Source organism: Podarcis melisellensis (genome assembly GCF_964234715.1).
Source record: "Podarcis melisellensis genome assembly, chromosome: 5".
NCBI lineage: Eukaryota > Metazoa > Chordata > Lepidosauria > Squamata > Lacertidae > Podarcis > Podarcis melisellensis.
Window position 1 is genome coordinate 97,714,000 of NC_138537.1, and position 26,096 is coordinate 97,740,095.

Below are 26,096 nucleotides of genomic sequence, written 5' to 3' on the forward strand. Positions count from 1 at the left end.
CTGGTTAGACTGGCTTTGTGCCTCCCTCTTTCTTATTTTTTTAATATTCCGATAACTTACATCTCACCTTTCAGAATAGAAATCTTCCAAGATGGCTTATAACGAAGTTGAACAAGGTAACGGTTAGGTGGGTTTGTAGCTGGTTGACTGACCGAACCCATAGAGTTCCTTGTCATCCTGGAAAAAAGTGACCAGTGGGGTGCCACAGGGTTCTGTCCTGGACCCGTTGTTCTTCAACATCTTTATGAATGACTTGGATGAAGGCATTGAGGGAATGCTCATAAAATTTGCAGATTACACTAAACTGGGAGGGATAGCTAATGCAGAAGATACAATCAGAATTCAAAATGACCTTAACAAATTGGAGAATTGGGCCCCACCTATCAAATTGATTTCAACAGGGACAAATATAAGGTTCTGCACTTAGGCAGCAGAGGTGCCGACTTGGGCCCCAGATTGTGGGTACTCAGTGGCACACAAACAACTGTGGACCATGAGTCAACAGGGTGATGCAGTGGCAAAAAAAAAGAAAATTTACTGTAGGCTGCATCAACAAAAGTCTAGAGTCCTGTCGGGCAAGATTATTTATTGCAGGGAGGACATTTTCATAGGCATCCCCACAGCAACCAATGAGATGTGGTCTGGCTGTGATTGACCTATTTCATATCAGAAATACTGGGCTCCTGGGCATGACCATTGCAGAACCAGCCAGGTCAGAAGCAGAGCCTGGTAGACATTGAGGATCCATGGTAGAATCATGCTAGCAGATTATAAGTGGAAGGAGTATAAGAAAGCATGTGGTTCCAGGAGAGAGAAAAACCACCCTAGAGCTTGCCTCAGCAGGGCTTTCCCCCTCCCTCAGGGTCATCTACTATCAACTGTTCTGTGGGAAGTATAGCAGGAGAGAGACAAAGGACTCAGCTACATTACTCAAAAAACAGCACTTTGAATGCGTTATAAACATGCAACACCTAGATGGTGCTGGAGAGCAAAGAAAAATTATTTGTGATTTTCCATAGCTTTTTGTTATAACTATTTATTTTCTGACTTATTTATAGCGTGTGTTTTTTCCTGTGTGTAGATCCACCCAGAAACTGCCTGAACGCTTGGCCCAGCTTAACGCCACTATTTCAGAAAACTCTGGGGGGAAATTGGTTCACTTAATGTTAAATGGAAAATGTTGTTGTTAGTTTATGTTGGCGGATGAAGAGAAGTTAAGCAAGGGGAACTAAAAGTGGAGGACAAGCCCATTGCTTCATTCAACAACATTAAAATAGATTGGCTTGGATTCACATTTGTGCTCAAAACTCTATAACCAATAAGCATGTAGAAAGGATGGGGGGGGGGGCTGGCTGGAATTCTCCAGCAGTTTGGGATAACCAGAAAATGGAAACCTTAGATTGTTTTTCAGAATATTTTTATGAGAATATTTTTATGAGATAGCAGGGGTGGGGGTGGCCCTGTGTGCAGGCAGGCAAGGGATGACCCCAGTTTGGTAGGGCCTGGCGCTCCTCTCCACAGGTGTTGGGGTGATTTGCCTGCCAAAGGCTGTGTCAGCCAGCCAGACTCCCCGCAGCGCAGGTGGGCAGGCAGCACTGGTGGCAAGGGCTGAGCTGGTGCAGCGGGCTCCATTCACTCTCCGTTCGCCTATTCACACCCCCAGCCACAGGCAAATGGCACTATGCTGCTGAGCCTTAAAAACATGCCCAGGAGACGGCACTCTCTGTTGCAGCCCCAGAGAGGTAAGTCTGGCATCTACATTATGCAGTTCCTGTCATATGATTTTTGGCACCTGAGACGTGTGTTTTGGGGGCCCACCTGATTCTTGTGTCTGTAGTTTGTTTTAGATTGCTTTATTATTGTATTTTAAATTGTAAAGGTAAAGGTAAAGGATCCCTGACAGATAAGGCCAATCGCGAACGACTCTGGGGTTGCGGCGCTCATCTCGCTTTACTGGCCGATGCAGCCAGCGTTTGTCCGCAGACAGTTTTTCCTGGTCATGTGGCCAGCATGACTAAGCTGCTTCTGGTGAAACCAGAGCAGCGCATGGAAACGCTGTTTACCTTCCTGCTCACCCCATCACAGGGATTCGCACCGCCAATCTTCTGATCGGCAAGCCCTAGGCTCAGTGCTTTAGACCACAGCGCCACCCGCGTCCCATTTTAAATTGTAGCCCAAGGGTGTAGTCAAGGGTGGGTAATAAATTGGAAAAATAAATTAGCAATATTTCCAGGCTTCTCTCCTCTCCTTCAAATGTCACAACTGAGCAATAGATCGCTTGCTCCTCTCAGTTTCTATACAGTCATGAAATGAATATTGCAGACGGGTAAAAACTTGCATCATGACAGTTTTGTTTGTAATCCTCATGAACACCTCTGTTTCCCACACAACCAGGTCTTCTCCAGATTGGAGAACAATTGAAAGCAGAAATTTAACACGATAAATAATATTTTTAGACAAATCACTGCGGTCTCAGTCCATCATACTTAAGAACCATAGTTGATTCTCTAAAATGCTGCTGTGCTTCTTCTGAAAACTGGAGAAATACGTATCTCCACTAGAGAGATTCACTGTCTCTGCCACAATTGGCAGAGAAGTATGGTGACAGTAAGCATTTTATGAGTCATTCCTCTAGACTAGATCATTTCACATCTGACGCCACCCTCTGTGCAGTAGCGTTCTGTCGCCTCAATTGCATTAAGTATTGCAATATAAAGAAACAATTTATGGAAGAACTACAATGGCATTCTTATTTTTTCACACTATATTAGGAACTGAAAAGGATGCGTGCCTGCAATACATAAAAATAAGGATGAACATAATCAGAAAGAGTGTCAAGAAATGCATACTTTATTCGGATTTCATTCTTAGCGCAGCTACTGTAGGTTGGCTCCCAAACAGTAATTATTTGGAAAAGATTACATGTATTTAAAATAACTAATTTGCATACAAACAAGGTCATCTATCAAACCAATAAGCACAGACTACAAAATACCGGCAAAGTTATGAAATAGAACCTCCAGGGAAATTTCAGCTCTTATCTTAATCTCCAATGGAGGAAACTATAAAACAAATAAGAATTGCAACTTGCATAAATGAGATCACCCATATTCTGTGTTCAGAGTCTTTGATAAATATTTTTGTCCTGAATACTTTTTTGAAAAAAAGTCAAAGTGATGAAATTAATCTTTAGGGACATAATTACCATGACTCTTTCCTGCCAACTTCATGTTGCTCTGTTGTGAAATAGTTTTCATATGAAAAGCTATTTATTTTCACAAAGCAGTCAACATATTCATTTACATTTGCAGTGCTGGGCCACAATAGTTTTTCTCTGAGAGGTTATTAGTTTTTGGAAATCTTCATTGTTCGCAAAATATTCTGCATTTGTACAATTGCACAGACAAGGAAAATTACAAGCAGGTCTAAGCCAGTATTGGAACTGAAAATTTGATCAAGTAATTCTAGAGAGAGGCCCAAACAATTTGTGAGGAATAGCTTAGTCAGAAAGACAAGGCAGAAATAGATGTTACGCTTAACACGGAGCTGTCTTGTCTTTTCTTTCTCAAATTCTTACCCCTTTCCCCAAAACAGTTGTGCTGTGACTGCATCAGACCATACATTTCTCTGTCCTGATTCCACTTCATTGGTAGCTTCTAGTGATGCAGAAAGATGCAGAGAGCGAGACTGAGTTTTACAGGTGGAGGACAAAGCAGTCATTTGCAGCCAGCTGCTGCAAGTCAAGCAAACTGTCCAGTTCTACCCTAATTGGTCTGCCCACGAGCAGAAATCTCTTTTCCCAACCCACAGCAGAAGTTTCCAGCAAAAAATCCATCTGCTTATTCAAATTTCATCCAATTCAGTTTGCAGCAACATTCCTTCAGTGCTGTCAACCGCTCACTTCAATTAACAGTTCCAGATGCTGTCACATATGCATGTTTAAAAACCTGGTTCTGTGAGAACGGGGCTCGATTTTCATAATTAAATGTATTAGAAATAAGCCTTCAACAAGCTTCCAGCTGGAAAGAAACATAGTTAATGGTCCAATCATATCGCCTTTGGTGCATGGTAAAGAGAGGAAGGGTTGTGCCGAATATTATTTTTCTGTTTTCATCAGCATTTTATACCTTCTTTAAAGACTGTCTACCTGCTACAGCACTGATGCAGCTTTTTAAAACAATAAAAATACTGATAATCAAAAGACTATCTTTTGAAATTCACACAGCCCCAATTTTTTTGATGCATGTCGTCAACCCCCAAAATGTATGGATAGGGGAAATTGCTTTGGGATATGCATCTATTAGGAGAACTCTTCGTGAGAATGCATACAGTTTTCCCCGCCAACTCTTTTTTCCCCTTTCTTTTTCTTTGTGAGTGGAAAAATGAGAAACCAAGAAAACTGTCAGATTCATCCACCCCTAGTACAAACTTACTCCCCCAAAACATTGAAAGAATGTCTGCATATAGCTTAAGTGATGTGAAAATTTAGTAAGCCTAACTTTCTCTGGGTTAATGTTGATGCTTTGCTAGACCTTTAAAGCAGCTCGGAGCATAAGCGGTTGCCCTACATTAAATTGGACCATTGGTCCATCTCATTCAGTCTTGTCAACAGCAGCTTTTCTCATCCTCGGATCCCCAGATATTGTTGGACTACAACTGCTATCATTCCTAGCTAGCAGGACCAGTGGTCAGGGATAATAGGAGTTGTAGTCCAACAACATCTGGGGATCCGTGGCTGAGAAAGGCTGGTCCACACTGATGAGAAGTGCCTCTCTAGGATTTCAGACTGGAGTCTCTCCCAGCCCTACCCAGAGATGATGGACCCCTTGCAAGCACAGCAGGTCCTCTCTCCCTGAGCTGCAGTTTCCCCCCTTCAAATTCTATCTTCACTGTGAGCCACTGTCAGAGGCTGCATGCCAGCTGCAGGTTGGCCACTGTGAGAATAGGATACCACCCCATACATCGTGTTTTTTTTTCATGAGAGCATGGCAGCCATTTTGGGCGCCATGCTCTCTCGTGATCTTGCCCCGAAAAAGCACTTTTCCTGGGACTGTGATGTATTGTGGGTCACGTGACTCACATGGGAATGCAGCCACAGAAGGTGGGGTCCTGGTTTAGGGCCACATCATATTGGAGGGTATGGGATGCTGGACTAGATGGTCCATCGGCCTGATTCAGAAGACTCTTCTTATGTTCTTGAATGTTAGGATCTGAAAATCAAGTTTTTCCTGTGAAGGGAAGCAGGAACTTGAAATGTCTAATTATAGTTCTATGAACTTCACACCAGACCATGCGATTCTGTGGAAAGGCTATAGTTAAGCAAAACAACAAACAAAAACAAAAACGAAAATGAAATAAAACCCAGAGAACTGTGGGATTCACAGCAGCCAAAAGCAACAACAACATTATGTCTCATGAGCAGATGTCGTTTCTGTTTTGTACCTCCTAATTTTCTCCTTATTTCTTTTGGATTTCACCATCTGCATTTTAAAACACATAGGGAATGAAAAGAGCAATAGACCAAAGAAATGAATATATTTTCCAGTTGGCTGCCTATAGCAGGATATGACTGACTCATAGAATTTTAGTGTCACCCACAGGTTTTTAATGGGTATTTCTGGAAGATGGCAGGGAAGGCAACAAGTCAACTATTGATCAGCACCAGTGTTATGAAAGGCATATGGCTAAACAGTGACAGGTGTGAAATGAATGACCTGGTTGCATTAACACAATTCTTTGTAGGGCTGAAATGTTTCAAAGATTAATCTATTTACAGTAATTATTGAAAATATTTCGATTACAAAGGTTTTGATTATAAATTGAACAGTAGGGTTGTTTTTTTTAAAAAAGGAATTGTCTTTTTTTTAAAAAAAAGGTACGTATGACAAGGGGGGCAGTCCATGGTTATGGTTAGACTGTTTGGGCTAGGGCTCTGCTCAAATCCCCACTCAACCATGGCACTCACCCTGTGATTTTGGGCCAGTCACCCTCTCACAACCTGGCCTGCCTCACCAAATTGTTCTGAGGACAAAATAGTGAGGTGGATAACCGTAATATATTGCCTTGAGCCCCTTGGAGGCCAGTCAATAAGATAAATAAATAACTAAATTGCTGAACAGACATTCCTCATAGAGGCAGGGATTTCTCTTCTCAGGTGGTACCTGATCTATGATTTGTGCTGATGCGCAAGGAAGCTTCGCTCCTGCAGCATTCAGTGCAACCCCTAGGCAGAATGTTTTTCTCTTTGGAAGAATGAGTTTAGCCATATGGGACTTTGTGTGGATGCAATCAATTAAACCAAATATCGTTTTCAGCTAAGATCATCTCAGTTCTGGTCCTTTGGTTCAAGCATTTGAGCCTGTGGTCATAAATTTCAAAATGATTTTTATCTCAGTGACTGTACTTTTTGGGGGGGGAGGGGAGTCACCTCTCCCTGCCAGAACAAAGTGCAGTAACCTTCTCCTGGTATCCGTTATGTGTGTGGGCCCAATAACAAGGCAAAGGAGCTAAGCTATGGGGGACGTACTCCTCTTCTTTGCAAGAATAGTTGTTGTTTTTTTAAAAGGGTGTTCTCAGGACGTGGAGGCTGTGTGCTGTGCTGTGCTCTGTTGGTGCTGTGGTGGTAGAAATGCTCTGCAGGTGGGGGGCCCCACAAAAAATGGGGGGTCGAGGAGGGTCATTTGTGCGGGAGTAAGAAATGCCCCTATTTTCATCTGAGAAATATTGGAAGGTATGCTTTTACTTCCCCCACAAAAAGCCCTTGGCTCAATTTATCTGCCATTTGGAAGACACGATCCACTCCACAGCGGCTCCGGTGTCAGTAAATGTCATTCTACTTTGATCAAATGTGGGGAAGCGGCAGCTGTTTTTAGGTTTCCCATTATAGTAAATTAGTACCAACTTACTTTCATTTTATACAGAGCAGCCCAGAACCTGAAATGGAGATTGGAGTGAAGAGAGCACACAGCAACTCAGAAACGGACAGGAATTTTGTAAAATGCAAGGGTGATCTTCAGGTCCATGCACACCCCTAGCAACTACTGTGTTATGAAAGACTTGTGGGACTTGGCAAAATGGGGGCAATGGTACAACTCAAATGATCCTAAAGAACAATCTAGAACTTCATCATCTCATGTTTCCACAGTGATTGATCCAAACATACTCCTCTGATTTTGTATCTAGAAGCGTTGCTATATGAAGAGGAGTTGTTAAATGCTTCTGCCCAGAGGTCTAATTAAGCCCAGTACAGGTCACAGTTTGGCCTGCCAGGCCATTTCCTACAAATGCCAACTGCTCCCTCCCACCTGATGTGATATATGACATTAGTTGTGGGGCACATGATACATATTAAAGAGGATCAATCGCTGAAAGCACATCTTCAAAGGAGCTTGCTGTAACTGCCCATCAACTGCTAAGTGTGTACATCAACCTTCTTTTAATTACCATAGGTGTCCATCACCTGGCATCATTATGCCACCAGGTGACTGACAGATGAGTAGTCCTGCCCACCGTTGAAGCTGGCCCACGGGGGCTGAGTGGTTTTGGAATCTAGCCCACCAGCCAGATCCAGTTCCCTAACAACTCTATCATAAAGATATACAAGAATCAGTGTGTGTGTGTGTGTGTGTGTGTGTGTGTATTTCTGTGGTGGTGTGGTTGGGCTTGGTATGGCTGCTTTAAAATATGTTACATGAAGTGGCACTATCCGAAGGACTTTCAGTCTGTTTCTGTTGGGGTAGCACTCATGCCTCTGGGCAGAAGCATTTAAAGAATGAAAACCAGAATTTAGGATCTTCAGGTGGTGGCTGTGACCAGGAATGCTTTTGTATAGCTTAGGATGCTGTTTTTTGATTATTTGATTATTTCTTTAAAAAAAAAAGTGTTAGATGGCTTGGGCATTTTTTGAAAATAGAAACATGGTTGAGTAGCAACTACAGAGTCACAGTTTACAATTCACACAGTTTCTGAAACACAAGTCCAAAATGTAGGCAGATTGCTATTAAGTACTATACATCCTCTGCCCAAATGAACAGCATCAGTTCATCAGATTAGCTGTTCTAGTGAGCTTCATTATGAACCCCAAAATTTGGGATCCCCTCCAAACTGGTGCCAAGGTTTTGCAGCTGTTTTGCAGAGAAAGCCCTGTGTTTTTCAGTGCCCCACAAACTGAGCAATTGACACGGGTATCACCCAAAACCCCAGTCATCCATTTCACAACTTTGAACTTGGGCATTAACATAGAAGCCCAGCTTGATGTATTCCTTGATGTGTTTTCTGCAAAACTATTGTCAAACTTTGATTGCAAAACACTGCAAAACTTTTGCCAAATTTGGGTTCTGGTTTGGAGTAAATCGGACAATGTTAGATTTGGGGGTGTTAAATACAAATCTTGGTTTAATATATCAATTATTCAGTTTGCGGGGTACTGCAGAATGTGGGGTTTTCTCTGCAAAATGCTGCAAAACTTTGGCACCAGTTTGAAGGGGACCCCAAATTTTGGAGTTTGCAGTTAATGAGGCTGTTCTAGTAAATGCATTATTTTATGTCTCTTTACCAAATAGTTATGAGTATGAAACAATTTACAGATAGACCCCTTATATGCAAATATGAAACAAAAATGTGAGCTAAAGAATATATTCACTGCATAATGAAAATGCAAGGGTAGCAAGGCCCAAGGCATAGCATAAGAGAGGAAATGGAAGAATAATGTGCACTTTAACTGCCAAAACATCTGAATTGGATGGTAATTGCTTAAAACCTTGTATTTAATTAGCACCCTGGGTGCTTCTGAGCCAGCTGTATCCATATGTTTGCAAGTTAGTAGCTGAATTACAGTTCTAATTACCATATTCTATACATAAACTGATATTAGGGCCCTGACAGATGACAAACAAGTATAGGGTTGCTTCTCTGTCTCCAAGGCCCTTGGCTTTTCCTCTGCGCTTCACAACCAGACAATTCTGAACAAGGCACGTTTTTGCTTCCGTTAACAGCTGTGCAAAGTTTCCTTGACATCCCAACAACACCAAAGTACAGTACATAGTTCACTTTGGCCCGTTGTCAGGTCCTCCCTTCAGCAACTCAGGAAGGCCGTTATAGGAAGACACCTTACGAGGAGAGGAAATGCCCCTGTGGCTCTGGGCAGCAGCAAACAACGGAGCGTGCCCTTCTTCATTGCCAGTATTATGTAGACATTCGAATTAGGTTTATCCAACCCATCTTATATAAGTTTCCTGGGCGTTCAGAACAACACAACATCTCCCTATTAATACAGGATGAGAGCCCAGAAGTCACATATTCAGTCGCCAAACTATCCTAAATATCTTTGCAGAAGCTTACAAAAAGATTGGCCTATCACTTAACATGCAAAAAACCAAAGCGCTGCACCACCAGGTACAAAATAACCCCTCTGCAGCGCCACAAATCCAACTCAATGGTGCAATCCAGCATCGCCTGAGCTCTGCGAGTGCAGCTTTCTCCCTATTGAAGTGCAGAGTGTTTGAGGAGCGGGACATTTGCAGAGAAACCAAACTGCTTGTTTACAAAGCTATTGTACTACCAACCTTACTATATGCTTGTGAAACATGGACCATGTATAAATGCATAGGCGCCGACTCCATGGGGCCTGAGGGGGCCCGAGCCCCCTCAAAAATTTGTTTAGGGGGGCTCCGCCCCCCCCCAATAATTTAAGAAAATTATTAGTTATATTATGCTTTGTAAAATCACAAAATTATGTTGGTATTTTTTTATTTTCCTTATTTGATGATAGTTACCTTTTAAAATACATTCAGTAATGAGTTAAAACAAAGCCACTCCCGATCTAGAGAGGGGGTGGGGTTGCGGGCTCTCGACCCATCAACAATCTCGCGGGGCTGGCGTCAGCCCCGCGAGAAGCGGGGATTCCCCCTAGCTCATTAATATTCACCGCCCACGGCGGCAGCCAATCAGCTGCCGCAAAGGTTCACTTAAGGTCGGGGCAGCCCGGGGCTCGCCCCTTTCGTTCCCCCAGCAGCAGCGGTTTGGAGGTCTTGGGCCCCCCCAATATTTTTTATAAGTCGGTATGGGCCCCCGCCCCCCCAATATTTTTTATAAGTCGGCGCCCCTGTATAAACACCATCTCCAACTCCTCGAAAGATTCCACCAACGGTGTCTCCAAAAATTTTTACACATCACTTGGGAAAATAGACAAACTAATATCAGTGTACTGGAAAGAAGCAAAGATCACCAGTGTCAAAGCAATGATTCTTCAACATCAACTTCGTTGGACTGGCCATGTTGTGTGGATGCCTGATGCTCATCTTCCAAAGCAACTACTCTATTCCGAACTTAAAAATGGAAAGCGTAATGCTGGTGGTCAAACAAAATAGGTTTAAAGACTGTCTCAAGGAAAATCTTTAAAAATGTAGTATAAACACCGACAACTGGGAAACACTGGCCTGCGAGCGCTCCAGTTGGAGAACAGCCTTTACCAAATGTGTCATGGGCTTTGAAGACACTTGAACTCAGGATACAAGGGAGAAATGTGCTAGGAGGAAGGCATCCACACCATGATCAACTCCCTCCCAGAAACCAGTGTCACCACTGTGGAAGGACATGTGAATCCAGAATTGGCCTCCACAGTCGCTTACGGACTCATTGTTAAAACCGTGTTTATGGAAGACAATCTTACTCGGCTATGAGTGATAGCCAAAGAAGAAGAAGAAGAAGAAGAAGAAGAAGAAGAAGAAGAAGAAGAAGAAGAAGAAGAAGAAGAAGAAGAAAGAAAGATGATAGATGATATAGATAGATAGATGATAGATAGATAGATAGATAGATAGATAGATAGATAGATAGATAGATGATAGATAGATAGATGATAGATAGATAGATGATAGATAGATGATAGATAGATAGATAGATAGATAGATAGATAGATAGATATAAGATAGATAGATAGATAGATAGATAGATAGATAGATAGATGATAGATAGATAGATAGATAGATAGATAGATAGATAGATGATAGATAGATGATAGATATAGATAGATAGATAGATAGATAGATAGATAGATAGATAGATAGATATAGATAGATAGATAGATAGATAGATGATAGATAGAAATTTCTATCAAATTTGATAGAAATTCTATGGAATTTGATAAAATCAATTTTGATAACATCACTGTCTCTTGCTGTGGTCACAATGAATCATAAAATTATAGAATTCAAGAGTTGAAAGGGACCCTGAGTATCATCTAGTCCAACCCCCTGAAATGCAGGAATAGTCAGGTCTCCCATATGGGGCTTGAACCTGCAGCCTTGGTATTATCAGCAGCACGCTCTATCCAACTGAGCTGTGAGTCACAGAACAGGTTGCATCTTTCACACCAATGAGTTGAAGGTGACATAGGAGTTTGCGGTGATGGATTTGCAAACCCCGGCTTGGAAATAAACTGAACTACTTCCCCCAATTTGGGAAGTAGCTCAGGGTTTTTCTGAGCCTGCCTAAAGTTGCCATCTTTACATTTGCCCATCCATTTCAGCTGCTCTCATTTGTCCTCAATGAAACGTTCTTTCAGCAGGGAAAGTGCAGCAGCGGGAGCACTGAATGGGTTGCATTTCTGTGCCTGCAGTGTCCCAGCTGCCCCACTTCCTTCCTGATAGTCATCACAGCGTCAGTGCTGGTGGAGGGGGCAGAAATGTTTCGGGGGAAAGAAAATTAAACTTTGTGTTAAACAGTATTTATGCCAAAAGATTCTGCAGACTTTACCCCCAAAATAGAAAACTCTCCTTTGTTTTGAATGCATGCTTCAAGCAAGACTTGCTCTCTGGAGCCATAACTAAAACAATCTCTGTCAGTCCTAGTCCCTTTTTCAGGAAGGTAGAAGGGCGAGAAGGTTATGTGTCTGGGAACAGAGGGAATCTTTCTCTTATCCTGTGAGGTAAACGTCACACTCTTGACAAAATAAATGATAAATCATTAGCGAATCAGCTTCCATGCATTATGAAACACCAGCAAGGTTGGTCTTTAAAAAGTCAGTCCTTGACATATGACTTGGGCATCATTAGCCTTGTTTTCAAGGGGTGAGGAGAGACAGGCCTGTGGTTATAATGTCAGTCCTAGGGGTGAAGATAGACTGTAATTCATTTTGCCTTATACCAGCAGTTTATACCAGTATAAACACTGTGAAAGTTGCAAGTAGACAGTCAGCTCTAGGGGCTGGGGAGGAGGCAGCATGAGAGTGGACTGGAGGTTGTGGCATCCCAAAATAATGGGATTAGACTTCTGAAGGAAATGTAGTGGAAACATTTACAGAAGGTCTAAGTCTGCAAAGTTAGGGAGACAGATAGACTGGGAATTCGGCTGAGAAGTGCAGTATAGTATTTGGTAGTGTTGATGGTCTATCTACATAGCCAGATAAAGCCAAAATCCTACTGGTGTCCAGGCACAAATTGACCTGAAAGTAAATATAACAAGGACTGTTGCTCAGTAAAGCAAACCAATCACGCAGCATGATATGGTGACAAACACATTTTTGATAAAAGTGTCCCTTACAAAGATGTTCAGAACTCCTACTAAAGTGTGGGACAAGCCATCTATGGCCCCTGCCCTTTTCGTGCTGCAATTCCTCACCTCCTTCCTAAGTTTCTGTTAAGTTGTGGGTGAACATATCAGACGACACAGCGATTCTTCAAACAGCTCTTGTTTATTCAGAGGCCAGAACAGAACTGAACTGAAGGACTCAGTCAGCCTGCTTATATAGAGCTCCAGTACAACGTTACTGTGGACACAGGTGGCGCTGTGGGTTAAAGCCTCAGCGCCTAGGACTTGCCGATCGAAAGGTCGGCAGTTCGAATCCCTGCGGCGGGGTGCGCTCCCGCTGCTCGGTCCCAGCGCCTGCCAACCTAGCAGTTCGAAAGCACCTCCGGGTGCAAGTAGATAAATAGGGACCGCTTACCAGCGGGAAGGTAAACGGCGTTTCCGTGTGCAGCTCTGGCTCGCCAGATGCAGCTTTGTCACGCTGGCCACGTGACCCGGAAGTGTCTTCGGACAGCGCTGGCCCCTGGCCTCTTAAGTGAGATGGGCGCACAACCCCAGAGTCTGTCAAGACTGGCCCATACGGGCAGGGGTACCTTTACCTTTACCTTTACCTACAACGTTACTGTAGCAACTTTCTAAAACTATCCAATCACTGAACATCACTTTCGATCCTTCATTTGCATAACTATCTACAGTATCCCCCTGCTGGCCCAGGGTGAGAACTTCAGTACATAACAGCTTCCATGTGGGGCACTTAGTGCTCTCTGCTACAGGGGTCCGGGGCTATATTTGAAAGAAAGAAAGAAAGAAAGAAAGAAAGAAAGAAAGAAAGAAAGAAAGAAAGAAAGAAAGAAAGAAAGAAAGAAAGAAAGAAGAAATTCCTATGCCCCACAAATAACCAGAGATGCATTTTAAATAAAAGGACACATTCTACTCATGCAAAAACATGCTGATTCCCGGACCATCCGTGGGCCGGATTTAGAAGGTGATTGGGCTGCATCCGGCCACCAGGCCTTAGTTTGCCTACCCATGCTCTGCTCATCATAGCATTTAAGAAAGAGGAGCAGGCATGCAGAATTCCTTCATCATCAGACTGTCAACAAAGGGGATTGCAGATCCATATAAAGCAACAGAAGTTAACATCCATAGAAATCAGATCCCCGAAAAACCTTATGAAGCACAGACCAAGGGTGGGGAATGGGACCATCCCCCGCCAGTCTCCTGACATCAGGTGATTTGACACCTACTGTCACCTCCTTTGAGGATGCACTTTCCATGCTAGCTAGGTGAACACACGGGGAACACATCTTCAAAGAGGCTTAGCAGCTCATCGGTAGCTACAGGGAGCCCCTTTGAAGTCTCTGCAGAGGGGGAAAGGCTCCTAACACCGGAGCATTTTGCAGAAAGCGGTTTGTATTAAAAGTGCTTCTTCCAGGGCTTTGAATACAAACTGCTTCCTTTAGAAAGAAAAAAGAAATACTGGAAACTCAGCCCAGTTGAGAGATCCATTATAAGCTAAGCAGAGTCCTCTGCCAGGTTTGAGGAAACAGAGGGACAATCTGAAAGGGTAGCCAAGGCACCTTCTAAGTTACTCTGGCCCTGGACATCTTACTGAGGATGATTGGCACCTGCACGAGGGAAGGGGAGTCTCTTTCCCCCACGCCAAGGGTTGCATTCCCTCAGGAGAAGTGGCCAGGAGCTGCAGACTAGTGGGCAGGAGGTAAAGGTAAAGGTACCCCTGCCCGTACGGGCCAGTCTTGACAGACTCTGGGGTTGTGCGCCCATCTCACTTAAGAGGCCAGGGGCCAGCGCTGTCCGGAGACACTTCCGGGTCACATGGCCAGCGTGACATCGCTGCTCTGGCGAGCCAGAGCCGCACACGGAAACGCCGTTTACCTTCCCGCTGGTAAGCGGTTCCTATTTATCTACTTGCACCCGGAGGTGCTTTCGAACTGCTAGGTTGGCAGGCGCTGGGACCGAGCAGCGGGAGCGCACCCCGCCGCAGGGATTCGAACCGCCGACCTTTCGATCGGCAAGTCCTAGGCGCTGAGGCTTTAACCCACAGCGCCACCTGCGTCCCGCCACCTGTGGGCAGGAAGGCAGCGTCAAAAGACCCAGCATCTTTGAAATCAAGATGGGAGGGTGTCACCCATTACTGGTTTTTGTGTGGTTGTTGTGACTGCTGTCTGGACCGATACTTTTTTATTCGCTCTAAAATCCCCCATTCACTGCTTGAATTCTGCCACTGTTATCTATAGAATAGCCTAGTTAAAAGGCCTCATCCTGTGTCAGGGCTTGCCATAACACGAGGCAACTTGAAGGGGCTGCATCAAGTGGCGGAGAACAACAGCAGGAGGCTGCGAGGACGGAGCCTGCCTTCCCTCAGGTGCAGTGGAAGACAGTGTCCCCTCTTCAGTCTGGAAATGAGAGGGTGTCATCTTGACCTCTGCCTCAGGCAGCAAAAGGCCTTGTGCCAGCCCAGACCTGCATCCAGGCTGCAGCCCTGCAAAAGCTGAAGAGAGGGAGAAATACTTTCCCTTTGAAAAGAAACCTAATTTGAACGGGATGTTAGAACCATTGCTTCTTTTGTCAAAACCTGTCATTTCCTTTCTCCTTTTCTCACATTATGGAAAGTGGGGCTTATTTTCCTATCTCCAAGTGGAAACAAAGATTCTACTTACTGTATTTAGTTTTGTGGCTTCGTGCTGCACCCTTCAAGCTAAATGCAAAAGGGCTGACTATAATGAGCTCCTCACTTGCCGTTACCTGAAGACCATAATTGCTACTTCCTTAGAACAGGAATGAAAGCTTTTCATTGACCATGGCTCGGTTGCTGTGGCAACGGGCTTTGCTGTTTACCACCTCACAATGTGACATAGAGAAAGAGGGTAAGAAAAAGCCCTCCCTTGCTTCAAGAAGCGATAGCTGGTATGTGCATTTTCTGCTCTCGAATTTGCAGATGGTTTCTAAAAGAAGATCAAAATGTGCTCCCTTTCCTAATGGTCCTCTTAAGGAAGAAGATGCACTTGTCAGACGAACAAAGCCTGATCTTTCTCAATGCCACCTCCAGTCATTCTGCTCAAGTAGTTGTTGTCGACCACTCAACCTTTTATTTTTTATTAACCTAGAAATGCAATAGAAAGCGTGATGCCAGGTCAGGCCAAATACAAAAGGTTTATTAACAAATTGGGATCACAGTGTTGTTCCTGAGTGGAACTAAATACTACAGTGCCCAGGGCCGGATTTAGGTTTGATGCGGCCCTCAGCTCCTGAAGGTAATGGGGCCCTTTATATGTCCAGCTGTCCTTTGTCAACAACAAATTGCCGCTGTTTTTCATGTTGAATATATGCTATATGGAAATGAGCAAACCAGTAATATTTGAGGGAGGAGGCTAGCAGGCGGGGCCCATGACTTGCATTGTAGGAGCCTACACAACACAAAACACTGTTGCTGTTATGTAGGTTTTATTTTATTTGTTTTTTATCTTATATTTTGGAAATGTACATCCAGGGTTTTTTTTTTCTTTAAATTTTTGGGGACCCCCAAGAGAGTGGAGCCCTAAGCTATAGCTTGTTTTTTGTTGTTGTTTAGTCGTGTCCGCCTCTTCGTGACCCCCTGGACCAGAGCACGCCAGGCACTTCTGTCTTCCACTGCCTCCCACAGTTTGGTCAAACTCAGGCTGGTAGCTTCGAGAACACTGTCCAACCATCTCGTCCTCTGTCGTCCCCTTCTCTTTGTGCCCAACATCAGGGTCTTTTCCAGCGAGTCTTCTCTTCTCATGAGGTGGCCAAAGTATTGGAGCCTCAGCTTCAGGATTTGTCCTTCCAGTGAGCACTCAGGGCTGATTTCCTTAAGGATGGATAGGCTTGATCTTCTTAAATCTGGCACTCACAGTGACTGACATATGCACTGGATATATAACTCAAGGTACTTTGATCAAAATTATGAGAGTCTCCGATTGAAAACAGCAGAAACTGATGTATAATGTACCCACGTTTCAAGGGGGTGGAGGTGGAAATACAATGCCCAGTGCCAACTACTCGGATCGCACACTGCCACACAAAAGCAGGGTTGTCAGAGGGGAGAGACTGCCAGCTGTCGTGCTTTCACTGGCCCCAGGTGCAATGGCTAGCGGCCATGCTGAGGGGGGACCCAGGCCAGGGTTGGCAGAGGCCTGTCGGTGGCGCTGTGCCAAAGGCCAACTCAAACCTGGCAATGGGAAAAGCTGCCCCTCTGCCCTGGGCAAGTGCCCACCTCTCTCCCCGTTCCTGTTTCTTGTATGTCTTGTTTCACTGCATTGCAAGCTTTCAAGCAAGCAGTGCTTTTAATGGGCTTTTGATTTTGGCACAGTGTCCAGCATAAAATATTTAACCTGCGCCACCATCATCATCATGAGCAAAATACAACAAACACCATGTTAGCACAGCAAAGGAGCACATGCCAGCGTGTTTCAGTCAATTGCCGCCAAATGCTTGGGCAAATATCTGGGACTGAACGATAAGTAAGTTAATGCCAGATGAACAGTTTGGGCGAGGGAGTCCCAAGAACTCTTCCCGGGAGCCAGCTGTCTTGTCTCAAAAGGCACATTTTATTTTTGAGAGTATGAGTTGTAAGCGTGATGGGAAGTTCCCCCTACAAAATTTAAAAAACTGCATTTTCTATACTTTATAATAGACATCACTACAAAAAAAAATCACCGTGCATTGAAAGAAACTGGAGAGTCAGATTTTTCTTTTCTTTTCAGAGCTTAACATTGCTAAGTTGAGCCTTAAATATTTCAGTGTGGCATTTTGAACTGACAAACATGGAAATGTGAAACCTGCATGGAAAGTAGCACCTGATTACCTCCTGCTGTGTCCTATGTTCAAAAAAGAAGCAGAAAAAAGAAATGAAAACAAGATGCTCCTCTAGAAGGTAATAGAATTACATAATCTTTGCTTTAAAAATGCATGCAAGATATCTCAGCCTGTCACAGGTAGAAGGTCTTTATGGCACATCTGGACAGATGCAAAAGAGTTTGCAGGCAGCAGAGGTTAGGCCTCGGCTCCTACCAGCTTTGCTCTGCTGCCTGCTTCCCAACACAAAAGTCCAGCAAGGGGATATCAAAAATTATTTTAACAGAAAGCCCAACTGTTTTTTGGTCTAAGCTAACCTTCTTTTGGGTATGTTAAGGGCAGTTTAAAATCACAGGGCTGGTATTTTGAACCATAACTCCCATTACCCCTGGCTAGCATAGCCAGTAGTCAGGAATGATGGGAGTTGTAGTCCAAAACATTTGACCAGCACCAGGCTGGGGGAGGCATAGGTGCTGAGTACCGCCCAATGTCATGTGGTGGGAGGAGGTCGCAGCTGTGAGCAGACCCAGTGAGGCCTGGTGGAGCTGCAGGTACACCCAAGAGTCCCAGGTACCATAGAAGTCCTAGAAGGGTAGTGGGTGGTGTGATGGGGGAGATCCCCAGGAAAGACTGAAGTGGGGAAAAGCCAGCCCTCCAACCCCAAATCCTGTTGGTGAGAGTTGGCCTATGTCCCACCCCCCCACAGACCTCTGCGCAGACAGTGATGATCTCGCCATTAACTTGCAAAGATGAAGGCATAGATCCATGTGAAAAATTTACACAGTTTTTTATCTTTCTCCCCAAATCACTGTGATTGGAGTGGAGGGGAAATCATTCACTGTGACTGAAAGCTAGATCTCATCTTCTGGATTCTTCCCCAACCAAACTGGCCTCTTTCCAAGGTTGGGGGATGCGTTTTTTCACATCAAAGGCACAGAAACTGAAAAAGTCCCTGATCAGCCTTGAGACAACTTTTGAATGACACAATCTGACCTGGAAACATGAGAACCTTCCCTGATTCATCCCAATTTGCCTTGTGTTTTGGAGTGCCCACAAAATCAGTACCAACCCCTAATATATGTATAAAACCAGGACAGAACAGAAAACAACATGCCACAGCCTATTAACATGCCGGTTATGGAAAATATTCATGACTCAATAGTGCATACAATTGGATTGACTCTAAAGCTACAGAGAGAAAAGCATTTTGAAATTTACATTTGGATTATCTGCACTTAGACAAATTCTCTTTGCAGCAATATTTCTGTCAGAAACAAATGGGGGAAGACGCTGATGCTATTGTCATATTGCCGTGAAATCTAAGTAGAGCTTTTGCTAAGTCAAACCTAATGCACATTACTTTCTATGTCACACACACACACAGCTGAATGGGAAAGATGACTTGCAAATTTATTTCCAAAAAAAAGAAGACCTGGAATGTGTCCCAGAGCTCAGCACATGCAAGATGACTAATGATGTAGCACTCCTAACAGATACTATTAGTTTTGAAAGCCACCTACAGCGCTGGTAGTTTCAAACAGCTTGTGATATACATAACAAGACATGCAGACGTGAATTAGATTCACTAAGGCATTCCCTATAAACAGAAACACGGGATGAACCTTTACATATAATTTCTCCATTACTTCTGTTACGGAAATTATGGGGGGCGGGGCACATCTTTAAAGTTAAATGTTACAAATATTATGCCTGAATGTATCCTTTTAACTTGACAGCTCAGGGAAGTTACCTAGCTTTAAAAATAATATAAAATCAACCCTTTTGCCAGTTTCTTCCATTCCAAAGCTATTTTCCCCTTGAAAAAGGACTCCAGGAAGTGCCCAGAGGTGACAATTGCTGGGCTCATTGTTAGCCAAGGGAAGCCAAATGTCATCACCTGACTCACCCCAGGCTCCAGACATGCAAAGGAACTTCTATTGTACTTTTGGGTGGTGGGTCCTTAAGACATATTTGTCTATGCTAATCTTATACCTGAGTCTTGCCCTGCCATGTCTGCTTATGCTAATCTTGTACCAAGGACTTGTCTGGACATGTTTGCCAAGGTTAAACTAGTGTAACCCCTGTCTACCCCTCCCCTTTTGTGACATGTCAGTGATGTAGCAATGATGTATCATTGATGCTGTATGAACTGTATTCTGGGATATGGTGGGAAAGTTTTAAAAGTCTTTGTCAACCCATCCTTGGGGTTCAAATTTGCTCTTTGAACCTGTTGCGCAATAAACTTTGGTCTACAGCTATTTGCTCCAGTTGGTGGCTGGACTCCTTCTTTATTCCGCAGGGACCCGCGGGCTCTGCCCGACGAGTTGGGGGACTGAGCAGCCTCACACCTAGATTTTTCATTAACACTTCCCTCACAGGACTCTCAGATTGGATAGCATGAATTTATGGTATTCATTGATGGGCTGGGGGACACAGGATGGGTTGAGGTCTCAATAGCAGTCACATGCTGCCAGAATAACATAGGAACTGGGCGAGTATCTCCACATAAGGAATTACTCTAAGTGTTCACCAGCCTGGAGTGGACATCTTATTCCTGAAGGAGAAGGTTGTCCTATACATTTCTATGCGCTTTGTATGATCTAACAGACGGCAGGGCTGCATTGAATATTCAATACTCACTTCGGAAATAGGACATTTAGCACACAGAAAAATCGCCAAAAATTAGCAGCAGGAATTTGCAGCCCGCCAAATATTTGCAGTTCCAATGCTACTTGACATTAATTGTGTTCCCCTGGCTGTGACTGCAGTGCGGTGAGGGCAGAGGCACAGAACTGGCATCATTGCAGTTTGCCCAGACAGGACTGGAGCAGGGGGTCAGCAGGGGCAGGGCAAGGTGGGTGCCTTGGTTCCTCATCCTCCTGGGAAGAAAGGGCCACATGGAGTGCTACAGGGCTCTGTCCTGGAACCATTGTTTTCAATGTCTTTATAAACGACTTGGATGAAGGAATTGAGGGGATGCCCCCACTAAATGCTAGAAATTGGGAAATGATCAGATTTTGATTCTTTGGAGTATTGAAGTGAAGACTGGAGACCAGGCCAAGCTTTCTTTCCAAGCCAGGTCTTCACCTTGGATAGAGGCATGAACATAACAAAAAGGTGTTGATGGCCCATCTAAGAGGAATCTTGGGTCTGGGCAGGCAGAGGTTGCCAGGGTAACTGGGAGTGAGAGGACAGGAAAAGAGCATCTTTAGCAAGGTGTGGTGGGAAGAAGAAGAAGCAGAAGAACAAAGAATGAGATCCTTCTTGGGCAGGCTTGGACTCCAGGGCTGCACTGCTGTGGGGAACAAGCCCCTCTTGAGATGACCATGCTGGTATGCAACGATAGCAGCAAGAATACTTATTGCCAAATACTGGAAGACACAAGATTTACCCACACTGGAAGAGTGGCAGATGCAACTGATGGATTACATGGAATTGGCTGAAATGACTGGCAGAATCCACGACTTGGGAGAAGAAGCGACGGAAGAGGACTGGACTAAATTTAAGGACTATTTACAAACACATTATAAGTTGTATGAGTGTTAAAATGTTAAATTGCATGACTTGGAAGTTTCGGCTTCAGCGATTAGAATTCTGAAATAGAAATTAAGCTAAAAGGAAGAAAAGGAAGAAATTTAAGGTATTATTAAAGGTGTTAAAAGGTATAAATAATTGACAAAGAGTATTGTAAATTTAAAATATTGGAAAAGTATAAATTAAGAAAAAAGGTGATAATTTGCTGGCACTTTAAAGAGTAAAGAATGCATGGTACGGGAGATGTGAGGAAGTCCGATTGGTTATGTAAAAATATTTTTGAAAGTGGAATTTTTTCTTCATTCTTTAATTACTTGTTTATTCTACCTTCTTCAAGTGAACTTTAAATTCCTGTTTGTGTATTTGAAAATCTAATAAAAATATTTATTAAAAAAAAGAGAGAGAGATGACCATGCTGTAAGATCAGGACTCCCTCCATGCAGACTGAAGGTGAAAATTGGTGAATAAATCATATTTTGTAAAGCTACAACAGGGTGATGGCCTGGGACTCAGGCTTGGACTTGGAGCCAGAGGAGTCTCAGTCCACACCGGATCCTTTGCCTCAGGTGGCAGCTAAACCTAGTCTGGGGCCTGATTCTGAAGAGCCCCAGTCTGCACAGTTTCCCCTGCAATAAGCACCAGCTGGGCTGAGTCAGGGGCCTGAGCCTGCCCTGGCTCCAGATGCAGGGATGACCTTGTCTCCAGCTGGGCAATCACTTACAGCTGCTCCACTACCGGTTGGGTCAGGAGAGGCTAAGGCGGCCTCTGGGTCTAGTAACCCACCGACATATCCCAAGCTGCAGAGGCTGAGAGAAGGAGAGACCGCAGGAGGAGTGCTCGCCTTCGGGCAAGACAGGAGGTGAGTCACTGGGGGATCAGGACCGGCCATTACCCCGACAGAGAGAAAAGGCTGCTGGACCCTGCCTCTGGTTGCAGGAGCAACATTGCTGTTTGCCAGAACCTGCCTGTGATCCTGTGCCTGACCTTGCCTGGTTTTCTGCCTCGTGTTCTGCCTTGGCCCTGTCGGACTGACTCCTAGCGGAACCCTTAGATTCAGGACCGGACCTGGACCGCGTTACTTGGGTTACCCCCAGGCCCAGCACAGACAGTCTTTACTGTGTCTTCAATTCTCCAAAGGAGCAAAAACCCTAGATGAGTGCCTGGGACCTCCTGTAATCTTGGTCCCCCTCAGCAGAGTGTGGGGGCAGTGCCCAACTTTTGTAACAATATACAACAAATACAAATTCTAAAAATCTGGTCTTTGGTGGTGGTGTGGTGTGGGGGAAGTAAAATAAAAAAAATAAAAAATACACATTTGTATTTGCAGATAAAAGTTCCAAACTTGCAATGTCACTTTTCAGGAAAGTGAAACTAGCAAATATTTCACCCAAGCTATTTAAGAAGCTCTGTCCTTTATTATTGTTAATGCAGCAGCAAAGGTAGCCAGCAGTGAAAAGAGGCATCTTTTGAAGGTTGTGCTGACTACATTAGAAGCAAGCATTAATTCTTTGCACTGCTGCATATTACAATAAAGCCAATTGGTTTCGGGTTGTGTTAAAAATGATGCAATATAAATGCAAGTTGTATAAAAGAGATTCAGCTTTATGCCTCATAAAGCAGACAGAATGGAAAATCAATATATCTTTATGCAAGTGATAGAGTTTAGAATTAATCACTGTACTTGGGTAAAGTAGCAGACCATTTTCCTAAGCAGAAGGAAGTCAGAGTAAGAAGGGCAAAGTAATTAACACTGAACAGGTATGGAGTGAGAGCGGAGTGGAAGATTTTGCAGTTCATGACAGGTAGCTTTGGTGCCAGAAGTGCAGCTGTCAGCAATCAAAAAATTAGTTTTCATAGAAAGCTTTGGTTCAGGGGGAAATGGTTTATAATTTGAGCAAAAATGTTCAATTTAAAACTTGGTAGCTGGAGCATAAGAAATTTATTCTAAAGTTATGATTATTTATATTTTTAAAAAATCCTTCACTGGGATTGTAAGCCAGGTTGCCATCTGTTGCCAACAATGTCATTTCAAGCTTTGTATTCACAGAATCATAGAATTGTAGAATTGGAAGGAGGGACCCTGGGGATCATCTAGTCCAACCCCCTGCAGTGCAGGAATATGCAGCTGCCCCATACGGAGATCTAACCTGCAACCTTTATGTTGTCAGCACCAATGCTCTAACCAACTGAGCTATAGACAGTAAGTTCATTCTCTTGTGGCCTTAACTTTATAGTCATTTCCATTGATTGGCTGTATACTACTTATTTGTCTTACTAGTTATGCTAAATGAGAGGGTTGTGTAGTGAAACCGGCTTTTTCCCAAACTGATGGGTGGGTTATTTATTTATTTATTTATTTGCTTCATAACATGAGAATTGTCCACCAAAAGCGTGTGTTTTCAGGTGCCACTCCCTGTTTCGCTGTTGCTATTTTTAAAAATGTTTTGCACTATACTGCCCTGGAATCTTTGGATGAAGGGCGGTATACAAATCTAATAAATAATCCGATAGCTAATACTGCAAATCTGGGAGAGGTTCAGAAAAGGACAACCAAAATGATTGTGCAACTCCTTTGTGGGTATTTGGGGCGTTTCAGAGAAAAGCCATGTAAGATGGCACCTGACAGAGGTGTTAAATTCTACAAAACATTGAAGCTTGGGAGGACAGATGAAAGGAAGTACTTAATCATAGAATCATAGAATTCTAGAGTTGAAAGTCATCTAGTCCAAGTCCCTGCAATGCAGGAATCTCAGCTAAAGCATCCATGGCAGGTGGCCATCCAACCTCTGCTTAAAACCCTCCAAGGAAGGAGAGTCCACCACCTCCTGAGGGAGACCGTCCCACTGCCGAACAGCTCATGGTGTCAGAAAGGTCTTCTTCCAGTTGTGTAGTCTGAATCTCCTTTCTTGTAGCTTGATTCCATTGGTTTGGGTCCTACTCTCCGGATCAGGAGAAAACAAGCTTGCTCCATCTTCTTCACACAATGCATAGCTAGTTGACGGCCTGTTGAAGGATGATGCCCATCAACAGACTAACTAATGATGGAATTCACTGCCATGATATATGGTGATGTATGCCAACTCAGATGGCTCTAAACAGGATTAGGCCAATTCACTGTATGTTCTGTCTCCATTGTAGGAGGCACCACTTCCTGGAAGTCACAAGCAAGGAGAATGCTGCTGCCCTCAGGTCCTGTTCAGTCACTATGTGACCAGAATGCTGGACCAGATGGGCCTCCGGTCTGAGTCAGCAGGGCTCCCCTCACAGTGTGCAGAAGCTCACAGCTTCTAAATGAGCTATTCCTCTGTGTTAGCTTTTCCGATAATGAATAGCATTTAGCACCATTTTGACTTAATTACCCAAGCACTTGCAAACATTTATTAATTTAAGCTTTTTATTATTAATTGTGATGCACAATAACAAAAGGACTTATTACAGTAGAAAGGAAACAAACCATTAATGACCCACGATATATAAATATGTAATTCCAAAATGATTACTGTTTGCTTGCATCCTTTGGGAAGTGTCAGAAGAGATTGGTATATATACTGTAGACTATTTGCTGAAGGTTGTCAGGAGGGAGAGTTTTAACCATTTCCTAGTCCTCCTGCCTGGCTTCTTTCCCTCTGTTCCTCCTCCCCATTCCCCAATTCACAGGTCATCGAGTGGCAGGGTGACTCTTGGGCCTCAGTGCTTTGCTTCCAAAAGCCAAACACACTGTGCCCTAAGGAGGAGCATGAAATGCGCCACCAGCACTACTCCCCAGAAAATGAAAGCAGCATTTGCCGTGGGAAGTGGGGAAAGAAGCAAAGTTCTGCATTTCCCCCTTTCTTTTTCTCCTTCCCGTAACAGAGCTTCCAGTTTGCAGGCGAAGCATAGCTATCTTCAGGAAGGAGAGGAGGAGGGGAGGATAGACAATATTCTTCTCTCATACCATCCTTTGCAGGGCCCAATCTACTCAGTGTCTGGCAGTGGGCAGATTTGTTCCACCTAAAACATTATAATAATCCACATCACAAATTTAAAGCACATTCAATGCACATGACCTCTCCCAAAGAATACTGGGAACTGTAGTTTGTTAAAGGTACTGGGGATTATAGCTGTGAGAAAGAAACTCCAGTTCCCAGTATTCTTTGGGGAAGCCATGTGCTTTAACTGTGTGTTGGCTGCACATTATGGTATGGCTCTGCCCCTTATCCTTAATGCAACACTGTCCTTTCCCCCATAGAAACAAATAACAGCAGCCAGTTATATGGGCAAAAATTCCCCTGGTGATCCCAGTATTTTGGCCTCCTTTCCACTTCAGTGGCAGCTTTCTTTCTTGGTTTTTGTTCCCCAGAACTTCAGTGGGAGCCACTGAACCCCAAAACTTCTTGACTCCATCATAGACATGATTTCGTTCTCAGGCTTCTTCCATCTGATAGGATGCTGGGAGAGTGAGGTGGAACATTGGGAGCTGGCTTTGAGAGAAATGAAGACACCAAGCAATTCTCTAAACCACACGAGCAAAATACCCACTGTATGTTGGCAGTACCTTTGTTTTCGGTTACAATCCTATTATAAAGGCGGGCATTATTCAGAGAGCTGTTTACCAATCCGATTATTTTCCTCTTCTGAAGTGCAACCATGGATTACCTCATATTTAACGCTGCAAAAGTAAACAAGGGCTGTAAACAGAAAGACAAAATGACAAGAGATACCTGATGCTTGAGAGCCAACCTAGGCTTACATGGTGGGGAGAGAGAGTCGTAGGGAGGGGCTCGTGTTAAAATAAAAATAACTGTGGGAAGCAGGGATTGGGAGTGGAGGAAAGGAAGCAAAGGAGAGTTGCTTAAAGAGGGGACACCTCTATTTTCAGAGAGAGGACAGAGGCACAGAGCTTTTATACAATGGCCTTGCAGTTGCAACTGGGGATACAGGGTGGTTGTAACTGTGAGAACGTGTTTATGTAGACTCGGTGCTTGTTGTGCATGTGATGTGATCGTTTCAGTGTCATGATACCTCTGAATTATGGCATCCAGGTATGGTACTCAGTATCACAGACATGTACTGTGTGAGCAGAGAGACAGAGGATGTGGGCATAGGTGCATGATGTTCTGTGGGTCTTGACAGCTTCCCCAGGTGATGGCATTCACCTGGGTCCCAGGTCATGACACCCAGGTATCAGGAAGAGGCTCTTCACGGAAGGTTGAAGCTGACATAGC

General features: G+C 43.9%; 2 long non-coding RNA genes across 3 annotated transcripts; one reads left to right on the forward strand and one right to left on the reverse strand.

The window, feature by feature from the left end:
- Positions 1-2,884: 2,884 nt before the first annotated feature.
- On the reverse strand, positions 2,885-15,278 carry LOC309370304. Its single transcript, XR_014168504.1, has 3 exons — positions 15,204-15,278; positions 5,081-5,228; positions 2,885-3,656 (listed from the first exon to the last, which is right to left on the reverse strand). It is a non-coding gene; the product is annotated as an uncharacterized lncRNA (long non-coding RNA).
- Positions 15,279-15,394: 116 nt separating this feature from the next.
- LOC309370303 lies at positions 15,395-25,473 on the forward strand. 2 transcript variants are annotated; one of them, XR_014168502.1, is made up of 3 exons: positions 15,395-15,450; positions 17,305-17,437; positions 25,299-25,473. It is a non-coding gene; the product is annotated as an uncharacterized lncRNA (long non-coding RNA). The 2 variants fall into 2 exon arrangements; XR_014168503.1 differs by having other exon boundaries at positions 15,410-15,450; positions 17,268-17,437.
- The last annotated feature ends 623 nt before the right edge of the window (positions 25,474-26,096 follow it).